Source organism: Vespa mandarinia, chromosome 18, assembly GCF_050613455.1.
Source record: "Vespa mandarinia isolate Hongniang chromosome 18, ASM5061345v1, whole genome shotgun sequence".
Taxonomy (NCBI): Eukaryota; Metazoa; Arthropoda; class Insecta; order Hymenoptera; family Vespidae; genus Vespa; species Vespa mandarinia.
In genome coordinates, this window is record NC_140827.1 from 175,473 (window position 1) to 198,674 (window position 23,202).

The 23,202-nt window shown below is 39.9% G+C and overlaps 1 long non-coding RNA gene and 1 pseudogene across 1 annotated transcript in view; one reads left to right on the forward strand and one right to left on the reverse strand.

Annotated features, from left to right (window-relative positions):
- Positions 1 to 23,202, forward strand: part of LOC146872407 (uncharacterized) — an 87,226-nt gene that overhangs the window by 45,497 nt on the left and 18,527 nt on the right. The window lies entirely within an intron of this gene.
- On the reverse strand, positions 10,651 to 11,210 carry LOC118445610 (uncharacterized; annotated as a pseudogene).

The window sequence follows — 23,202 nt, forward strand, 5'->3', positions numbered from 1 at the left end:
TTGAATTACTGGGGGAGGTATTAATTCGACCAGTTTCGGAGTCATTATACCTGGTTCCATGTAGATTATATATGTTGGGCAATAATTCATTATAATCTTTTGGGGAAGCTTCTTTCAGGATATGTGTTTTAGGTGCTAGGAAATATGAGTTGTTCTGATAAGTGATCGGTAATTCCTTATAGCATTCCTCAGTTTGTCTGACCTTTACTTCCACATGAATACATTTTATAATATATATTACTTCTGTCACGATGACTACCATGAATCCTGGCTACTTCATCATAAGATGAAGTATATATACTGAATATAAGTATATATACTTCAGTATATATACTTATATATACTGAATAAGTATATATACTGAAGTATACATACTGAATCATAAGATTCAGACATAAGCCATTTCGTCGGGTGCTATTGTTGCTAAAGAAAGAACATTCTTGAGAACCTCTAAGATACCCGTAATGTCGACATATAACAAGGTTAGTTGTGTCTTAAGATATCTTTTTAATATATAAATCTCGAATTCACATAGGCAAAGATACCTAAGTTTTCTATGGAAGTTCTAATCTTTCCTTTAAATATTCTTCCAGGTGATGTTTCTATGATAAATAGCTTAGGGTGTTCTGTTTTGATGATAGAGTATCCGCATAAAACAAATTCGGTGGTTTTTGTTAGAGCAAACGTGACGTCTTTTGTTGTCACTGTGTAAAGTATGGGTCCTTGAGATGATTCAGCAGATGTTAGTTTCATTGCTGGCCATTCGTAAAAAACGTCATATTCATGGAAACCACAGCTGTCGGTCGGGACATTTGACCAGTAACTTTAGTCTCCATCTGAGTCGAGATAGGCTTCCTCGTCCAATGCGCATACGGTTCTAAATTTTAGATGAATTTGATTGGCCTTTGTCTCGACAGTAGCAAAGTAGTCTCATAGTGTGATCCTAACGGAAGCTTGTACAATAATACTACATCGTCTCATGTTCCATAGAGGTCGCTATATTGGGAACCTTTGTAAATACCATCTATCGTGCCGCTCAAGGTTTCTTGTATCGGTGCTGTTTTTCTTTAGGCCTAGAGAAAGAGTGCCCGTAGAGTGCAGCTGTTGGCACAATTGGTGGGTCAATGTGAATAGATATTCCCGTCGTTCATTGTGAATTATGGACGCGTGTGAGTGCATGCCGTAATGAAATGTGCGATCTATCTCCACGCGACATTGTAAGACCTTTACGGAGTGGTAATCGGCAGTCTGTAATACCTGTACGCAGACTGTGTTATTAATTGGCTGGAGATTCGGGATCTCACAGTCGGCTATATCTAAGAGGAAATACGAGGAAATGTTCAGGTATAGTCACAATGGGTTCCTACTAGTGCTACTGCTACTTTTACTAGATTAGAATTAAAATAAAGATTTTTTTATGTCGACTTCTGAGCTATTCCGTCTTGCAAAGCGTCGAAAAGCAACTGATGCCGTTAGCTCGTTTAGCGTTTCTTATATTCTAACTTATTGAATGTGGTGGAGGATCATCTTACTAACCGTCATCTTGGATGGGAGAGTGATCATTGCGTCCAGCTGCGCTTAAAGGAACCGTGTATCGATACTACAGTTTTCCATGATGGCGACTGTTATTTGAATTAATCGACCTTGAGTTTGTTGGCGTGTATTATGCGATCGCCATTATCGGTACGTATTTTTATATTATGCTTATTTAATACTTCTACTACATCGAATGGTTCGGTATATTTGTCATCGAGTTTAACTTTATGTGTTCCCTTCAGATGGTATACTCGGAATACTGTGCTATTTTAAAATCGACAACTCGGTGTTTTTTGTCATAGTATATTTTTGATTTGTTTTTAGCATTAATTAAATTTTATCTCGCAGCTTCTTGTGATCTATTAATCTGTTCATTTAATATTCCCAGGTAATGCGCATATGTTTCATTTTGTAAATCATTATAGGTAGATTCGTTTGGCGTTCTGACTAATTGGCCAAACACTAATTCGTGAGATATATACATCGTTCCTTCGTATACGCTTGTATTATATAAAAACATTGCCACATCAATCCAATCCCCCCATTCACTGTTTTCGGTAATGAAATGTTTAAGGAATTCTACGAGGACGTGATGCGATCGTTCGATTGTGAGTGATACGCGCTTGTCTGATATTCATGAATTTTGAATTTCTTAGCAACGGCTTTCATTAATTCCGACAAGAAGTTGATACCTTAATCGGTCAAGGTACTTTTTGGAGAGCCAAATCGGCGTATTACATTTTCAATAAATGTATCACCGATTTTCTCCGAAGAAGCTTGTTGGAGGGGAATCGCGATAGAATATTCACTGAGAAGATCTTGCATTGTTAAGATATAGCTGTGTCCGAATTTCGTGATAGGCATCAGACCTACGATGTCCATAAATATCTTATCGACCGTCTTCCTGGGCGTATGTTACGTCCCGCTCAGTACGGGCCTCAAAAAAATATATTACAATTTTTCTAAAGAACTCCTACTTGTTGCGAGATTAGTACCTTATTGGCCATGATCTATTGCAATTCTTATCTAGTGCAATTCTTGGCTCGGGATTGGTACAAGCACACACAAAATGATTCGAGACACGGCACTTCAGAGATTTAATTATGGATTTATGGAATTAATGGATGTACTTACCTTGTTCGTTGATCTTCGTGAATTCCGCTTCGATTTTCAAATACCTGGGTGTTTGCGGGTCAAAGGGTGGTAAATGAAAAACTGGAACAGCCTTCCTGTCGAACGTGATCGGGATGAGGCGGTAAGGTACCTCGTTCTCCTTGTTGGCTTCTTCGTTACGATAGATACCGATGACGTCAATGATACGTGTAGGTACCGTGTAATATCGCGAGAAGTCTGCGCAAGTGATACTTTCTACCGGCACGACGTGTTCTCGGCATATGTGAGGATTTTTAAGAGAATGGCTGATAAGGACTCACTCGTGCGAGCCGTATGCACATCTAGTGAAGGTTTGATAGGAACTACTTATCTTTCACTTGTGCGAACCGTACGCACCTCTAATGAAAATATAATTTTGAGGTTTTAAGGTTGAATAGTAAGGAGTGGAAGGATACCACGTGAGAGAATTTGTCTGCGCGGTAGAGAGTTCACTTAATTAATCGATTCTGTTACGTCCGATGCCGCTCTTACATTTAACAAAAGACACATATAATTTTTTTCCTCGTGCCCACCATATAGGGAGTCATCATACACATATCAATGTAATACGCCTTAGATATAATATGAGAATACACCTTACATACTTTTCAATCTCTTTATTATTCTAAAGGACCAAGTTTTCTAAAGTATTCTAAAGGATACAAGTTTTAAGAAACTTATATCTGTAAGTCACTAACACCATTATATGAAACATACTAGCCCGACGTAATGGGAGTCATAAATAAAACAAACTAACTCTATTATAAAACACGATAGTAAGTAAGTAATAAAGATACCTTAGCGCTTAAGACACTCGTAATTCTACAACCAAAAATTCCATAAAGAGTATAATACGAACAAAATGGAAAGGATAGAAAAGGGAAAGTGAAAAAGCAATGAAACACAGATGTTCTCCAGATGTGGAAAAGAGAAAGTGAAAAGCAACGAGACACAGATATTCTCCAGATGTGGAAAAGAGAAAGTGGAAAGGAGCGAGAAATAGATGACGCGAATTGGAATTTTCCAAACGTCTGGAAATTCTCTTCCTACGATTCACGGATGCTGCGCTTCTCACCATGGCTCATGGCGGCATCATCCCCACCACTCGCGGCAGCGACGTCACCCTGAGCCGTCTACCGCAGTTCAACCGAGTATATAAGCGGTCGCACAACGCATCTCAGTGGTTATTCTGACGTTTACTTCTTGAGGGTTACTTCATCAGTTACTTTCTGAAAGTCATTTCCGACGGTTACTTTGGCATTTTAAGAATTATAAGGGGCAGTCAACTTTGTCCGCGATTGTACTTTATTGTTATACTTTAATAAATTCATAAATTCATTGTTATACTCGCTTGTATATTCACTTGTATAACCCTGGTTGCGTGTATCGAAGTTCATTCAAGATCCTGCTTATCATCTCAATTAAAACCTGTAAGATTTCATATCTCTACGATTCGAAAATCGATTAAACAAGCGAACTCTTTACCGCGCAGTTGGCAAATTCTCTCACATGGTATCCTTTCACTCCTTACTATTTAGCCTTAAAACTTCAAAGTTATACTGTCGTTAGAGGTGCGTACGGCTCGCATGAGCGAAGGATAGCTTCCTATTGAACCCCCATTAGAAGTGCGTACGGCTCGCATGAGTGAATTATCAGTCTTTCTCCTGACATCCTCACGTATGCTAAGAACGCGTCGTGCCGATAGGAAGTATCATTTGTGTCGGCTTCTCGCGACGTTATATGGTACCCATATGTACTTCATCGACGTCATCAGGATCTATGGCAACAAGGAAGCCAACAAGGAAAACGAGGAACCTTACCGCCTCATCCCGATTACGTTTAACAGGAAGCCTGTATCAATATTTCATTTACCACCCCATGACCCGCGAATACCCAGGTATTTGAGGATCGAAGCGGAATTCACGAGGATCTCCGAACAAGGTAAGTACATCCATTAATAAATGTCTGAAGTGCCGTATCTCGAATCATTTTGTGTGTGCTTGTGTTCCAATTCCGAGCCAAAAACTCCACATATCAGGTAAGGGCCAAAAAAGGTACTAATCTCGCGACAAGTAAGAGTTCCTTGAAAAAATTTGTAATATCTCTTGTTGAGGTCTGTACTAAGCGGGACCTAACAATTCCCGAATCGTAGAAATAAGAAACCTTATAGATTTGAATTAAGACGATTAGAAGGATCTCGAATGAACTTCAATACGCGCAACCAGGGTTATTCAAGTAAATTTACACAGCGAGTACGAACAAAACTGAATGTATTAAAGTATAACGAATGCAAAGTTATAAAGTACAATGACTTAAAAGTCGCGGACAAAGGTAACATTTATATGTATTATACCGCTCGATGTGTGCTACTCGATAGCTGCCGTGAAAAAACCCACGATGACCATCGTGCACCCGCTTATATCCGCGTTCTTGGACGGTCATCGTCGTCGGCAATTCGAACTGTTCTGTTGCTTCCTCCAATCTGGGCGGCTGAATAGGGCCGGAGGAAGGGAGCGTCGCGTCTGCTGCTGGGCGGAGCTTTAGTGCCGTAAACATGGACGCTCCAATGGGGCGGATGATGCAGATGGGTTCTCTATAGGTTTGCATAGAGGTAGCTCCGGAGTGGGGAGCTTCCCTGCGCCAGTTGCCTGGGCCTCTCCAATGTTCCTCTGGCGCATCGTGTTGAGGGTTTCCCTAACTTTCTCTTTTCGTGCACGTCTATTGGGCTGCGGCACGAAGGCATTTCCAAGGCAGCTGTGTGCTCCGTGATGAGGAGGATTTCCCGCGTCAGCTGCTTGGGCTTTCCGAAGCTTCCTGGCCGCGTCGGAATAGGGTTTTCCCACTTTCTTTTTTCGTCGCTTTCTCTTGCATGTGCGTTAGGTTGCTTTGTGCAGGGATTTCTAAGGGTACTTGAAATTTGGAAGGTGGAAAATTTTCCGTTTTCACTTTCACTTAAGCATGTGTTAGACATATGCGCGCTGGAATTTCCCAGAGTGCTGGAAGTTCCGGAGTGAGGGAGGTTTTCAATGCAAGTACCCCGGGTGTTTCCGAAGGTTCTTTGAAACATCCTGTCGAGGCTTTTCCCACTTTCTCTTTTACCTGCACATGCGTTTGAATATTTTTATATGTTCGTGTTTTATTTTACTGTATGAAACATTTCTTATGAATAAAATATGATCACAATTTTAGTATCAAGCGTCGATCTGTGTAAACGTGTATCCCCATCTTATATCTAAGGCGTAATTACATTGATATGAGTATGATGACTCCCTTGTATCGGGCACGAGAAGTAAACGTATAATAGTGTTTGCATTTCATTTTGTGTCTTATGAGTAACAATATCTTTAATTGAATACATAAGTATTATGAAAATGACTCCCTATATGGTGGGCACGAAGAAAAAATTTATATGCGTCTTTTCGTTAGATGTAAGAGTGGCATCGGACGTAACACTATAGCTGGCTTTATATTTCTACATAAAATTTAGAAGGAAGATATTTTAACGTTATTTTATTATCATAATGTGAACATTTCGTAAATGAAAATTTGATTAATAAAATATTTGTAATATTTAAGGCTATGTACCATTTAAAGTAATTAGCAGGATGTAGGTCTAGTTGACGATCGCAAGTTTCACATAAATAAACGGTTTGTCTTCTAGTCTTTTTGGTTAAACAGACAAGGCAGTTTATTGCAATATTTTTGTTTTTTTCTTCACTACTGAAATAATGTCATTATTATCACAATCATAGCTTGTTCGCACGAAACAATTACTTTCATATTCGTCCTTAATAAATTTATCATCACTGCTGTCTTGAGACGACGATTCTTCTATCACATTTTTCGTCATATTAAGTAGTATTTTTTCTTTACTGGTCCAACACACGAATAAATTGTGAAATTAATGACATCATATATAACCTGTAAACTACAATAGTTTAATCTTCAGTGCCTTCATATTGTTGGTGTGCCTGAAAAGCATTCTGCAGACTCCAAGAACAATGCAAACTTTGGCAGTCTCTTTGGAGAGTATTGGAGCGCAAAGGGTTAAAGCGTCTGATTATCCTGAATACCTGAAAAATAAGATTATTTAAAAAAAATTTTAAATGTAAAAGTATCAAATGAACATTTTTTATTTTAGGCCACATGATAGTTTATAGCTTAGACAATACAAAAATCATTAAGAAATATTTAAAAATGGTGGCGCTGTAGTTGATACAGTGGATGTCCTCCGTTAAAACGCGAATCGTTGACTGAAAGTACATTTTTGTAATAGCGCATTTGAAAAAAAGTGGTTTTCTCATTTGTGAATATTATGGCTCTAATGTTACGAACGATTTTTTTCTTGGGAAAATGGCGCTGAGTAAAAGAAACACTATATTTGCACAAAAATTTAATTACAAAAAAAACAAATATTAAAAATACTTAACATATTTCGAAAATCGTACTCTACTTTGCAGATAATGTACCTGAGAATATTGCGTCCAAATTTCAAGTCAATCAGTGCGGTACTTTCCGAGATCTAGTTACAATTATGTTAAAAAACACACTTTCGAAAAAAACGAAAAAAAAGTGTCCAGTTATTTGGGTGATAAAATGATTTTTTTATTGTAATCGATTACAATCCTCTAGAATTCGATTATCGTTTATGACAAATTGGGATTTATTTGCAAAAGCAAGCCACTCTTCATGTTGACCGCTGAAAGTATATTTGTGGTAAATTTATAGTTCAATTACTCTTTAAATAAGCAGATGATAATCGCGTTGCAAATTCCATTTCGGATTGAACAAGTGCCACCGTTTGCGGTTCCGCTTTGTTTACTAATTCTTCCGCGATAATTATTATACCTAAGTAATGGTCGTCAATATCCAATTTTTATTCTAAATATGATTCCGCATTGATGAAGGAGCTTAGTAATTGCAATTGAGCATCAGTATAGCCAGCGAAGATTTCCTTCATGTACTGAATTTTCTTTTTTAATTTATCTAGAGCTTTATCTGCAAGATAGTTTCCAATCCCGTTTTTAATTGACCTTTGAAGGTTCGCCGCTTAACCTTGAGATCAGTTAAGTTTTGCTCGTCAGGGGCTTCCATTGTGGAAGAGGATAAGAAAGGAGTAATAGTTTAAAAATAAACGACGTTACTTGAGAGATGTAGAACTATCAGGTTGATGAATCCGGAGGTTGCAAATTACTTTGTTGCAACTTCGGACGGCTCGTCAAATGGTAGACAACAAAACTCAAAAAGCTGTGATTGAAACCGGAATCTCGAAAATTTCCTACTTCCCTTATGGATAGAAATTAAAAAAGGCGCGTCTTCTAGATCTAAATTATCCATGTCGATCTCAAGTCGATTAATTTGGATACTAATTTAATATCCTCAATGTGCACCGTATTAATGAAACAATTAAAAATTTTTTAATTTAGTATGAATCTCTTTATATTTACTATTTGATTTGTCTACTAAAAAATAAAAGAAAATAAATTGGGCTTCTTGGTCATGGCAGGTTTGAATAGCCCCATATTTCAACAATCTATCTGTAGCCTCCTTCCCCAGTTCCTCAACTGTTGAGCCTAATTCATTGACTCAGTTAAATGAAAAACAGACCACTTAAAATTCATCTTATAACCTTTTATACAATTTAAAATAAAACTATTATGAGTGATATTTCTCTACTCATTAATAAAAAATCTAAGTCCTCCTGTTTCCTGCTTGTGTCAGTGATCTGTTCTCGGACGGGCCGATTTGGATTGGCGTTAAGGGAAACAGTAAGCTTTTCTTGGTGCACTGTTGACTTCCGGGTTTGATCCCGATTGACTTCCTCTTGGAAGGTATCTATCCTCGATACCTTGGAAGGTGAGGCTTTCCAATTTAACTGATCCGAAGGTTTTAACAGCAATTTCCTTGGAGTCGGTTTCAGATTAATTTCTGACGCGACTCACTCAATCGATTTAATTTTGTCTGATAGGCTTTCTACAAAGAGAAATTTAGTGATCTAACAGTACTCCAGTACCTCTTTTTGCCGTCTCCCAATAATGAACCCCTAGTTGCCGTCTCCCAGTAATGAACCTCTGCTATAAGCTGACCAGTATCGCAGAAATATTTCGGCAGTAATTTCTATCAACCGCCCGATTTTTCTCATCTAACATTAATGAAATTTCCATACTTAGAGTGAGCATTACCGAACCAATAGTCTTTTGGATATCGCTAACATACTTGTCTTTTTTGAGAGCTACTTGTTTAATAGCTGCGATCTTTAAGAATCTCCTTCTAATTGACAACTGCTTGAGTATGAATATTTTATCATCACTCTTAATCTCTTCCTTTAAACTCTCATTAATCCAGCTGGACGAACGTGTGGCTAGTTGGGGTGTAAACTCCTCAGTAGAAGGTTCTCTATAAGATAACTTCCAAATCAATTAGATTATTGATCAATTTATTTAATGTTTCTATAAGAAAAAACAATAAAACATGGTTATGATTGTACCACTCGTGTAAGCACAACACCAGGTGAATGAACGATTTGTCCCACTACTTGTATGGGCCAAATTAAATATTAACAATAGTCCATAATACTGCAAGCAGTAGATATTAAAAGACCGATGCTTATTCGTTATTTTTACCATACCTATGAACGTTGACGGTTGGCGGTTGAGCACTGATAAGTTTAATGCCTCTTCCAATTCCATTGTGGAAGAGGATGAGAAAGGAGTAATAAGCTCAAAAATAAACAACCTTATTTAGAAGATGTAGGGCTACCATTGTAGGATTGCAGACGACAAAAAATAGGGTTGATGATTTCGGAAACTACAAATCTCTTTGTTGCAATGGCTTATTGTTCGTCTGGTGTTTCGTTATAAGGTATATACGACCTCATGATGGCACTGCTTCGTTCTCTTATGTGATGATTTAGCTTCTCTTTGGATTGCTCACAGTGTCATCAGAATCTGTCTCGAAGGACCAAAATTATGTTACATCGTGAAGGTGCAACTATGAGAGCGTTTCCAGATATGCGTTTTGCACTGAACTAGCGATGATAGTCAATTTGCACGAAGAATTTCTCTTGTCTCTTCCTTGTCAGAGTTATAGATTCACTGGTCGCAATGAATATGGGTGGTGGCACTAAGCTAGGATGCCGTTGAAGACCGTCAGCAAAATAACGCTGGCCGCATTCCCGCAAATTAATGGGAGAATGTGCGTTCTTTTAAAGGATCCCGTAAGACTTGTGAGGTGGATGCGCGATAATAAATATTACATTCATTGAAGCCGTATATTTAATGATATTAATTTATTAAACATTAATTATTATTTATTGTGATGATCGGTGACCTAGGTGCAACAGAAGGTATGTCAAGGAATTCAATACTGTTCGTAGCAGATGTAGACTCCACGATGTGAAGCACGTAATCTCGAATTATAATCTGATATCTTAGAATTAGTATCTGAATCATTTCCTTTCGAAATAGGAAATTGTCATTTGTTATATTTCTACTTTGTTTTAGATATGGTTCGGCTAATTTTAATGTTACAAACTCGCCCAACGATTTTGAGCATCGAGTGTCATCTTTCCCCATGTAAGGAAAAATGCTATTTGGACGTCAACTGCTAACCAAAACTTAATGCCAAATTTATGAGGTTTATTTGGCATATATTGCGTAAACTTGCATCGGGCTTTCATTGGAAATAATTGTTCATCTATCGATATGTTTTCATATAGTTTACAACAAGCCTGACTATTACTTATATATTTGTTCCATATTTCGGATATCAGCGCAACTTTATCTATTTGTAATTTTTCGGATTGTTGGTTTTTCTTTTTGTCAAAACGTATGAATCTCAGAATTTCCGTAAATTTATCTCTGCTTATTGTGTTTGCAAAGAAAGCGGGTCCCTATTTTTTCGACTATAAATAAAAAGCTTTCAATGATCTCACTTCATATGCGCCCCGGGCATATAGAATTTCTAAAAAACTACGTAACTCAGCAACTGTGATTGTCCAGTGTTTTTTCAAAACTCGATGTGCCTCCGTTTCAGTGCAATCTTTTATGTATTCCACTATGTGTCTGTCAATTATTAATTCAAAACCACTTGTTACAAAACCCAACATAATATTTTTCTTGGCGTAGCCAATAGGCCCTGCGATATCCTTGATTATCATACGAACGGGCGTCCTACACTCAGATCCGCCTGCTTTCAGTTTTATCCACTGTGTCCCGTTAACTACAATTTCAATTTCACTCATTACATTTTGAGATGTGCTTCAAATGCTCATCTTCTCATCTTCGGAGTCAAAACTAGAAAGAATACGCATCCTTTTCTTGTTACGACACATTTTCAAGAAGTTTTCCTCTTCACTAACCGAAGATCCTCCTATCTCTCCAAATTCAATATATTTAGAACTTTCACTCTCATCTTCGCTTTGGTCTAATTAATACTGATCTTCTTTAGAAGTACCCTCAGAATAATCTTCGTTGATATTATCATCTGTTTAATATTTTATTATATCTCCTGGAGTTACTCATGATAGAAAAGAAGGGGGATTGGTCAAAATAAAAAAATACTGTGCCCAAATTCAATTACCCTATTGTAAATACAATAAACGAAGACTGTCTACAATAAATGAAAATTGTACATACTGTCTTTGAAAAATATTCTTACTCGGTCACTGCAACAATTATACCGAACATCGCTTCTTGTTTTAAGGTTTCTACGCCGATAAGATAATCGATTTCACACAAAAAGACAAAGATGAAGATAAAGACTATAACTCAGACCATACAATCGGCTTTTCTCTTTTATCAACTAACCCGTCAATTTGACGGGTTTCGTAGAGATAGGTATACTACATACAAATTTCAAAATTTAGAAAGCTTAGGAAAAAAATAATTGTGTGTATAAATTCTTTGGATGAAATAATTCATTTACGATGTAAAATGGTTAAAATTAATGCTATGGTTTTTTGGCTATTTCATTTCAGAGTTTGAAATCCGTCAAATTGACGGGTCCCGTATACCTAGTGTTAAACATTCTCCTGCTAGATGAGAGCAGTCTGAGCTGGCTGCCAAAAGCTTCAACACATTTTTTCCTTTCCTCCGCGTTTAAATGTTCCAAACACAGTAATGATTCTACCTAACCTGCCCTATCACTTTTATTAATTCCATTCTTCTGAGACTTACATTGATTATTCCAGTGATTATTATCGAAATGATCTTGAAGCTAGCTGCAATATTTTAGCATCCGAATTTTGATACATTGTAATTAATAATTGGTTTTCATACATTGTATATTCTAGTAATATCAGCGTTGGCATGACAATCTCATGATCCTCGTAGGTAGTCGTAAAATAGACTCATCTCTGCTCATTTTTAATTAACGAGTCTCCAGTATATATTTCTTGCAATGATTCCAATCTGGGAATATATCCTTTCCTAACTTCTTTATTCTCTACGTGACACCGAAATAAAATACTGTTCCAAGCGGCGATATGAATTAGTTCCCTATGAATGAACAATATTTCCTGACTGGAGGATTCGTTCTTTGGCGTAATTCACGTATGCACCGACTCCTTTCAGGAATTCACTTCAGAATTCCGTCCTGCTCTATGGGAAAAATCGATTCAACTAAATGAAAGCGGACTGGTTTCCCGAAAAGATTTATATTGAGCGAACCTTTCGTACAGATATGGCTATTCGTTATGCTACTTATTCTTATAGTCTTATTTTCGTTTTCATATCATAGTTACTGACTGCGTTATTACCAAAAATTGTGCTGTTATTGACGCTTTATGGTATTATTTAATCGTCTAAATTAGATCATTAACTCTTTGCGGTCATTAAATTTAGATACATGCGTATCGATATAGGCTATGGACGCAAATACACGCCTGGCAAAAATGATCAGTGTACTATGGTCAAATGTATATGTTCGACAATTTCCACTTAGTAGACATCTCATTATATAACTCGTATACGTCCTGTATCAATGTATAACTGGTAAAAAATTACAATATAACGATTTTCATCTGTCACTAATCAAACAAATTCTGTAAAAATACCTTCAAAATAGAAAAAAAGCGGGCGGTGGCAAAAGAAGCGTAGAAAACTTACCATTTCGTTTGACGGAGAGACATTTCCCTTCAAAAATTTTAAATGTAGAGAGAAAATCGAAAAGAAGAAAATGTGTTGTCTGTAGAAGACAGCAAAAAAGGAAGGATACACCATATGAATGTAAAAAATGCGACGTCGGATTATGTTTTGAGATTTATCATATGCAAATAAATTATTAATTTTCCCATTGTTTTTTCTTGAAATATCAATGTATTAAATGTTAATTTCTGAAAATATATATATTTGAAGGCTTTCCATGATTATATAATCCTTTTTATAATTTGTTTAATTTTCTGATTTTTAATATCCAAATACATTATAATTATCAAATTATTGGGATTTCAAATTCTAGCAGGTGAGTAAACAGTATATATCGAAAATAAAAATATTTTCATTCAATGTGGAACAGACAACGGAATAGTAATTGGAATGTATACTATATTATAATGTGTCATACAGTGTCGATAATATCCATACTGCGCGAAAAAGTATTCAGTCCCCGTCTATCGTGAGCGCCAGCCACGCGCCGTCTGTACGGACTGCATAGGCCACGAGTATTCAACACTCAAAGGTTTAATTCTATGGCGATTGAACCTGATTCGATATTTTTCGAACCCATTTGTTTCGCTTTACGACGATTTTCGCGTACGCGGCTGTACATCAAAATATGAAAAATTGAAATCTTATCCTACATTCCCGAAACCGGATTCTATAAATGAGATTTATCGATAGTAACAGAATATAACATTCTTATGAAGATATTATTTGAATTACAACTGGAAAGTTGGAGTCATTTTGGAAATATGTGCGATTTCTAATTCAGCAATTAAAAATCGAAAAAACTTTAACAGAACTTGTGTCACAGTTCTGAAAAAATTACCAATCGTTTCAGCGGAGTGAGTTACAGAAGAAACTAGTTTCGTTCGAAACGGATGTAAGGTTTCGAAGAAAACGGGACTGTCCGCCAAAATATTCAAAGTTTAAAACGTACTCTTCGATACATTATCCGTTCGGATCCTTTTAATAAAACAGCCAATTTCCTTCTCGACTTGTTTCTTATAATTTTTAAATTCAATAAAAATATCTGAACATTTCTTAAGCATAACGGCTTGCGTTTATCTGATGTAATTTTCAATGAACGTCGCAAAATATTTTGCACCACTAATAGATCTGACATTAAATGGACCGCATATATCATAATGCACTAAATCCAGTTGTATTACAATGGTCAGAATCCTTATATGGTTATTGATGAATTTTCCGTTTATCACATACTTAACTTGTAAATTGAACACGAAATGGTTTCATATCCATATTCATCACCACTTCTTGTATCAATTTATTCAAGTCACAAAAATTAAAGTGTCCATATCTCTCATGTCATCTCAATTGCTTCATATTTTCATTTGTCGAATTATCTGTTACTTTATTATTTGGCCGTTTGGACTTCATTTGCCGCGTACAATTGGCTTTTTCCCTTCATTTTAATTGCAACAATTCCATCTCTACGCTTAATTTCTCCGAAATTCACTGTCAATGTTATTGGGTTGTTCAGAAAGTAATTTCGTTTTTTCCCGACAGAAGATTTAATTGTATTTTTTTGCACTCAAATTCACACTTAGGTCGCATAATCATTATATGTTTTGAAAGCTGATATACCAAGGCTTGTGTGTGAAAAAGTCCAATTGATTCTACGGAGTAGTTTTTGGTTGGTGCCCTTTTAAATATGGAGAGCAATAAGCAGCATTTTCGTCATATTTTACTTTGTTACTATAGAAAAGGTAAAAATGCTGTTCAAGCCAGAAAGAAATTAACCGATGTGTATGGAGAAAATGTGTTGACAGTATGCCAGTGCCAGAACTGGTTTGCAAAATTTCGTTTCGGCAATTTTGATGTCGAAAATGCACCACATTTTATGTGGAAAGCCGGTTGAAGCTGTTAAAGACACAATAAAGGCATTAGTTGAAACAAACCAACGAATAACAACACGTGAGATCGGTGAGATGTTAAATTTATCAAATTCAACTGTTTATGACCACTTGAAAGGCCTGGATTTAACCTCTAAACTCGATGGATTCCCTATATCCTCACGGAGAGAAATTTATATCGTCGCGTTGACGTCTATGATTCGTTTCTCAAACGTCACGAAAATGATCCATTTTTGAAGCGCATCATTGCAAGGGACGAAAAATGAGTTGTATATAACAATGTCAAACGCAAGAGATTATGTATCAAAAAAGGTGAACCGGCTCAAAGCATTTCCAAAGCCATATCATTAGAAAAAGGTGATGCTGTCAGTTTGGTGGAAATTGTAAAGGAATCGTTTTTTTGAGATTTTACCGAATAACACAATAATTAATTCGGAAGTCTACTGTCATCAGCTGGACATACTGAATGATGCACTTCAACAGAAAAGAACAGAATTAATCAACAGAAATGGTGTAGTGTTCCTCCAAGATAATGCGAGACGTCATACAAGTTTGGTCACTCGCCAAAAGCTTTTACAGCTTGAATGGGATACAATGCCACACCCACCATATTCTCCAGATCTGGCACCTTCGGATTATTATTTGTTTCGGTCACTGCAAAATTTTTTAGACGGTGAAACCTTCACTTCAAATGAGGAAGTCAAAAACAACCTCGATCAGTTTTTTGCCGGCAATGACAAAAATTTTATGAGCGTGGAATCATGCTACTACCAGAGGGATGGCAAAAGGTATTGGACCAGAATGGCCAATATATAATTTAATAACATATTCGTTCATTATACGAAAATTGCCTTTCATTTTCACAAAAAAAAACGAAATTACTTTCCGAACAACTCATTACTATATATCTATTCATTATCTGTCATACATGGCACTGACAATAAATTATTTCGGATTCCTAGTACTAATATAGTATTCTGCAATTTAATTTGGTTTACATTTCCGACTTTTAATTTGACATTTAATTTCATAGTTCTTGCACCAGTTGATTTTGTACGTTTTTTCGTAGCTATGTGGATTTAACAAATTTCTGTGTCGTCTAACTCTGAAAATTTCTTTGGGTTACTGCATTTGTGTCACATAGCGCTTCTATCTAAATACTATTCATTTAGTATGATTCTGCTATTAAGACCGTTGCAGAAATTGCATTCTCCGTATACGTCCTCAGTGTCTGCTTTTTTACACTTCTGCAATCCGAAGATTTATGTCCTGGTTGTATTTCCCCGCAAACTTCAATCTTCCTTTTGTATTCGCGTTGGTTCGATTGTGTATTTCTATTTGATTTAAATTTGTTTTTGGTCACTAAAGCGTCGTTTTCATCGTCATGGACGAAATGCTTACTATCACGTTCTAATTATCTTTCTTCTTCCTTTATTAATTTTGCTTTTAATAATTCAATTCATGATATTACATCTTTAGATTCTTTTGTATTGCGATGCAAAAGCTTTCGTATTCGTAATATAAAAAGCTTAGAATCATAATTGATAGTAATTCAGTCGGTATTTTTATTCCCACTTCTTCTAATTTTTTTAGCGATATTACACAACGAACTAATATATGATAACATAATTTGCGAAAATTCCTTTTTCATGCGATACAATTTCTTATGTAAACTAGCTTTTCTTACTGGACCTTTCGACTCATACATTTGTCCTAACGTTTCTCATACTTCTTTCGATGACTGGACTCTTTTTATGTGATTCAACTGATTGCTTTTACACTCAACGTGATTAAAGTCAATATTTTTCACTCTTTATCATCCATTCGGTTTGATTTTGCTTGGTTCTTACAGTTACTCTATTTACATAGGACCACAATTCGTTGCAAATTAATACACTTTTTATCATTGACTTTCATGATTCGAAGTTCGTTTCGATAAATTTTTCGATGTGTGCACATTTACATTTATCTTTGCCGTAATTATGAAAATCGAGATTTTTTTGTTGAAATATTCACCTGATTATTTGGAATTTGGATGTAAACTATGGCATAATTCTGAACATAATTCTCAACGTAATTTTGGGAGTAACCCTGGATCCATAGCCTATCATTTATTAAATATCTTGAGTTTAGAAAAGAACATTTTATGCTGCTTTCTTAAGGCAGCCGAGAAAGAATTTCTTAAAATTATAGTTCAGTTCATATCATTACGTTGCGCGATAAAGTCACGATTCTTAATGTTTACGCTAGCAAGCAAGAGAATAACATTATTGGCCATTTTTTATTTTCGCAACCCTGACGCAACCTTTTTATTTGTTTCGTCAGAAGGAAAAACCTTCATAGGCGTCCTGAGCCCAGTACTCAGGGCAGTGTCAGATTCAACCCGCCTGAACATACTCTCAGGTTCGGATCGCCTACCGACTAAAAAACCTCCCGATGCTTAATACTAACTTGCTGAGGAAAGAGGGAGTGGGCGGTATCGCGCATAGACGTAGTACATAATCACCCAATATCCCTCCTCAGTGAGCCAGGCCGGCATTCGCCTTGCTCTCATTCATTCATCTACATTCATACCACAAATATTTAAAATTATGACGCATTCGACAGGGGCCCACGAGTCCCCGGAGATGCAAGTACTCCCTACATATATACATATATACATATATACATACATATACATACCTAGACATACGTATTGGCCTGATCACTATCTCATGGTGCGCTGACCAGGCCCATTCACATCCGTATACACATTCTGTATACACTCACACCTAATGGGAAGCATGAGCCAGGCGCAGCCTGAGCCGTTCGGAGACTTACCCGAGGAAGCCGCACTGGAGCTACTCTCCTATGCGGCCTATTATCCTTCCTTCTGTCCACATACACACTTGCACGCACACTCCTACGTCCTCCTTCTTGCGTACGTTCCCTGCGCCTCTCAGCATCCTACTTTTCTCGCATGACACGCCCTGCGAAGGTCTGGAAGGCCGCCGATCCCCCCGAGGGAGGCCACCAGAGAGAGACCTTGACTTTCATGGGAAGAGTTAGCTGCACTCCACACTCCGCACCGATCAACTCATTCCTAGCATCCGTCCATGCCAGCCAATCTACCAGGTTGTGTTCCCCCGTATCCTCACTCCCCCACAGTGAAAGCAACGTGGCGAGGGAATCTTTCTTATATTGTATTAGTACGCCGAAAAACAGGCATGGCTGGTCATCAGCAGTGAAGCGTGAAAGGTCGTTCTGATAGAGAACAGCCTTAGTCCACGGGGAACAGGTACCTCCGCGTCCCCAACTGCCGCAAACATCTCCGCCAGCTGGGGTACCAGATGAACTAAAGAAATAATATCTGCAATCATCATAGCCGCGTGGAAGGTGACCGTCTTATAGGCAGAACACGCCCCAATGGCCACCATTCTCTGGATTCTCCGAATAGTTCTGATGATCCTTATTCATTCCACGACGTCGCACTACTACACTGACACCCCATAAAGAAGCAGCGAGTAGATCACTCCGCCGTACAGGCGTCGCTTCTTCTCCCTCGGTCCGTGAAGCTTCGAAAGGAGGCTCCTAAGGGACCGCGGCGTATACCCTCCGCTTTAGAGATTAGGACTTCACAATCATCATAGCCGCGTGGAAGGTGACCGTTTTATAGGCAGAACACGCCCCAATCGGCACCATTCTCTGGATTCTCCGAATAGTTCTGATGATTCTTATTTACTCCACGACGTCTCACTACTACACCGACACCCCATAAAGAAGCACAGAATAGATCACGCCGCCGTAGAGGCGTCGCTTCTTCTCCCTCTGTCCGCGAAGCTTCGGAAGGAGCCTCCTAACGGACGGCGGCGAATACCCTCCGTTTTAGAGATTAGAAATTCACAACCATTATAACTGCGTGGAAGGAGACCGTTTTATAGGCAGAACACACCTGAACCGCCACCATTCTCCGGATTCTCCGAATAGTTCTGATGATCCTTATTTACTCCACGACGTCGCCCTACTACATAGACACCGCATAAAGAAGCACCGAGAAGATCACGCCGCCGTAGAGGCGTCGCTTCTTCTCCCTCTGTCCGCGAAGCTTCGGAAGGAGCCTCCTAACGGACGGCGGCGAATACCCTCCGTTTTAGAGATTAGAAATTCACCATCATCATAACTGCGTGGAAGGAGACCGTTTTATAGGCAGAACACACCCGAACCGCCACCCTTCTCTGGAATCTCCGAATAGTTCTGATGATCCTTATTTATACCACGACGTCGCACTACTACACTGACAACCCATAAAGAAGCACCGAGTAGAACACGCAGCCGTAGAGGCGTCGCTCCTACTCCCTCCGACCGTGAAGTTTCGTAAGGAGCCTCTTAAGGTAGAACGGCGAATACCCTCCGCTTTATAGATTAGGACTTCACCATCATAATAACTAAGTGAAAGGAGACCGTTTTATAGGCAGAACACACCCGAACCGCCAAACTTCTCTGGATTCTCCGAATAGTTCTGGTGATCCTTATATACTGCACGAGGTCGCACTACTACACATACACCGCATAAAGAAGCACCGAGTAGATCACGTCGGCGTAGAGGCGTCGCTTTTTCTCCCTCGTTCCGTGAAGCTTCGGAAGGAGCCTCCTAAGGGACAGCGGCGAATACCCTCCGCTTTATAGATTAGGACTTCACCATCATCATAACTAAGTGAAAGGAGACCGTTTTATAGGCAGAACACACCCGAACCGCCAAACTTCTCTGGATTCTCCGAATAGTTCTGGTGATCCTCATATACTGCACGAGGTCGCACTACTACACATACACCGCATAAAGAAGCACCGAGTAGATCACGTCGGCGTAGAGGCGTCGCTTTTTCTCCCTCGTTCCGTGAAGATTTGGAAGGAGCCTCCTAAGGGACAGCGGCGAATACCCTCCGCTTTCGAGATTAGGACTTCACAATCATCATAACTGCATAGAAGGAGACCCTTTTTTAGGCAGAACACACCCGAATCGTCTCCTTTCTCTGGATTCTCGTAATAGTTCTAATGATCCTTATATATTCCACGACGTCGCACTACTACACTGACACCCCATAAAGAAGCACCGGGTAGATAACGTCGCCGTAGAGGCGTCGCTTCTTCTCCCTCGTTCCGTGAAGCTTTGGAAGGAGCCTCCTAAGGGACAGCGGCGAATACCCTCCGCTTTCGAGATTAGGACTTCACAATCATCATAACTGCATAGAAGGAGACCCTTTTTTAAGCAGAACACACCCGAATCGTCTCCTTTCTCTGGATTCTCGTAATAGTTCTAATGATCCTTATATATTCCACGACGTCGCACTACTACACTGACACCCCATAAAGAAGCACCGGGTAGATAACGTCGCCGTAGAGGCGTCGCTTCTTCTCCCTCGGTCCGTGAAGCTTCGGAAGGAGCCTCCTTAGGGACCGCTGCGAATACCTCCGCTTTAGAAATTAGGACTTCACAATAATCCTAACTGCGTGGAAGGAGACCGTTTTATAGGCAGAACACGTCCCAATCGCCACCATTCTCTGGATTCTCCGAATAGTTCTGGTGATCCTTATATACTCCACGACGTCGCACTACTATACAGACACGCCAAAAAGAAGCACAGAATAGATCACGCAGCCGTAGAAGCGTCGTTTCTTCTCCCGCTGTCCGTGAAGCTTCGGAAGCAGCCTCCTAAAGGACCGCGGCGAATACCCTCCGCTTTAGAGATTAGAAATTCACAACCATTATAACAACGTGGAAGGAGACCGTTTTATACGCAGAACACACCTGAATCGCCACCTTTCTCTGGATTCTCCGAATAGTTCTGGTAATCCTTATATAATCCACGAGGTCGCACTACTACACATACACCCCATAAAGAAGCACCGGGTAGATAACGTCGCCGTAGAGGCGTCGCTTCTTCTCCCTCGGTCCGTGAAGCTTCGGATGGAGCCTCCTAAGGGACCGCTGCGAATACCTCCGCTTTAGAGATTAGGACTTCACAATCATCATAACTGCGTGGAAGGAGACCGTTTTATAGGCAGAACACGCCCCAATCGCCACTATTCTCTGGATTCTCCGAATAGTTCTGATGATCCTTATTTATTCCACGACGTCGCACTAACACACTGACACCCCATAAAGAAGCACCGAATAGAACACGCAGCCGTAGAGACGTCGCTTCTTCTCCCTCGGTCTGTGAAGCTTCGGAAGGAGCCTCCTAAGGGACCGCAGCGTATACCCTCAGGTTTAGAGATGAGGACTTCACAATCATCATAACTGCGTGGAAGGAGACCGTTTTATAGGCAGAACACACCCGATACGCCACCTTTCTCTGGATTCTACGAATAGTTCGGATGATCCTTATTTACTCCACGACGTCGCACTACAACACCGACACCCTATAACGAAGCCCCGAGTAAATCACGTAGCCGTAGAGGCGTCGCTTCTTCTCCCTCCGTCCGCGAAGCTTCGGAAGGAGCCTCCTAAGGGACTGCGGCGTATACCCTCCGCTTTAGAGATTAGGACTTCACAATCATCATAACTGCGTGGAAGGAGACTGTTTTATAGGCGGAACACGCCCCAATCGCCACCATTCTCTGGATTCTCCGAATAGTTCTGATGATCCTTATTTATTCCACGACGTCGCACTAACACACTGACACCCCATAAAGAAACACCGAATAGAACACGCAGCCGTAGAGACGTCGCTTCTTCTCCCTCGGTCTGTGAAGCTTCGGAAGGAGCCTTTTAAGGGACCGCGGCGAATACCCTCCGCTTTAGAGATTAGGACTTCACAATCATCATAACTGCGTGGAAGGAGACCGTTTTATACGCAGAACACACCTGAATCGCCACCTTTCTCTGGATTCTCCGAATAGTTCGGATGATCCTTATTTACTCCACGACGTCGCACTACTACACTGACACCCCAAAAAGTAGCACCGAGTAGAACACGCAGCCGTAGAGGCGTCGCTTTTTCTCAATCCGTCCGTGAAGCTTCGGAAGGAGCCTCCTAAGGGACCGCGGAGAATACACTCCGCTTTAGAGATTAGGACTTCACAATCATCACAACTGCGTGGAAGGAGACATTTTATAGGCAGAACACGCGCCAATCGCCACCATTCTCTGGATTCTCCGAATAGTTCTGATGATCCTTATTTATACCACGACGTCGCACTGCTACACTGACAACCCATAAAGAAGCACAGAGTAGAACACGCAGCCGTAGAGGCGTCGCTTCTTCTCCCTCCGTCCGTGAAGCTTCGGAAGGAGCCTCCTAAGGGACTGCGACGAATACCCTCCGCTTTAGAGATTAGGACTTCACAATCATCATAACTGCGTGGAAGGAGACCGTTTTATAGGCAGAACACACCCGAACCACCACCCTTCTCTGGAATCTCCGAATAGTTCTGATGATCCTTATTTACTCCACGACGTCGCCCTACTACATATACACCGCAAAAAGAAGAACCGAGTAGATCACGCCGCCGTAGAGGCATCGCTTCTTCTCCCTCCGTCCGTGAAGCTCCGGAAGGAGCCTCCTAAGGGACCGCGACGAATACCCTCCGCTTTAGAGATTAGGACTTCACAATCATCATAACTGCGTGGAAGGAGAACGTTTTATAGGCAGAACACACCCGATACGCCACCTTTCTCTGGATTCTACGAATAGTACGGATGATCATTATTTACTCCACGACGTCGCACTACTACACTGACACCCCATAAAGAAGCACAGGGTAGATAACGTCGCCGTAGAGGCGTCGCTTCTTCTCCCTCGTTCCGTGAAGCTTTGGAAGGAGCCTCCTAAGGGACAGCGGCGAATACCCTCCGCTTTCGAGATTAGGACTTCACAATCATCATAACTGCATAGAAGGAGACCCTTTTTTAGGCAGAACACACCCGAATCGTCTCCTTTCTCTGGATTCTCGTAATAGTTCTAATGATCCTTATATATTCCACGACGTCGCACTACTACACTGACACCCCATAAAGAAGCACCGGGTAGATAACGTCGCCGTAGAGGCGTCGCTTCTTCTCCCTCGTTCCGTGAAGCTTTGGAAGGAGCCTCCTAAGGGACAGCGGCGAATACCCTCCGCTTTCGAGATTAGGACTTCACAATCATCATAACTGCATAGAAGGAGACCCTTTTTTAGGCAGAACACACCCGAATCGTCTCCTTTCTCTGGATTCTCGTAATAGTTCTAATGATCCTTATATATTCCACGACGTCGCACTACTACACTGACACCCCATAAAGAAGCACCGGGTAGATAACGTCGCCGTAGAGGCGTCGCTTCTTCTCCCTCGGTCCGTGAAGCTTCGGAAGGAGCCTCCTTAGGGACCGCTGCGAATACCTCCGCTTTAGAAATTAGGACTTCACAATCATCCTAACTGCGTGGAAGGAGACCGTTTTATAGGCAGAACACGTACCAATCGCCACCATTCTCTGGATTCTCCGAATAGTTCTGGTGATCCT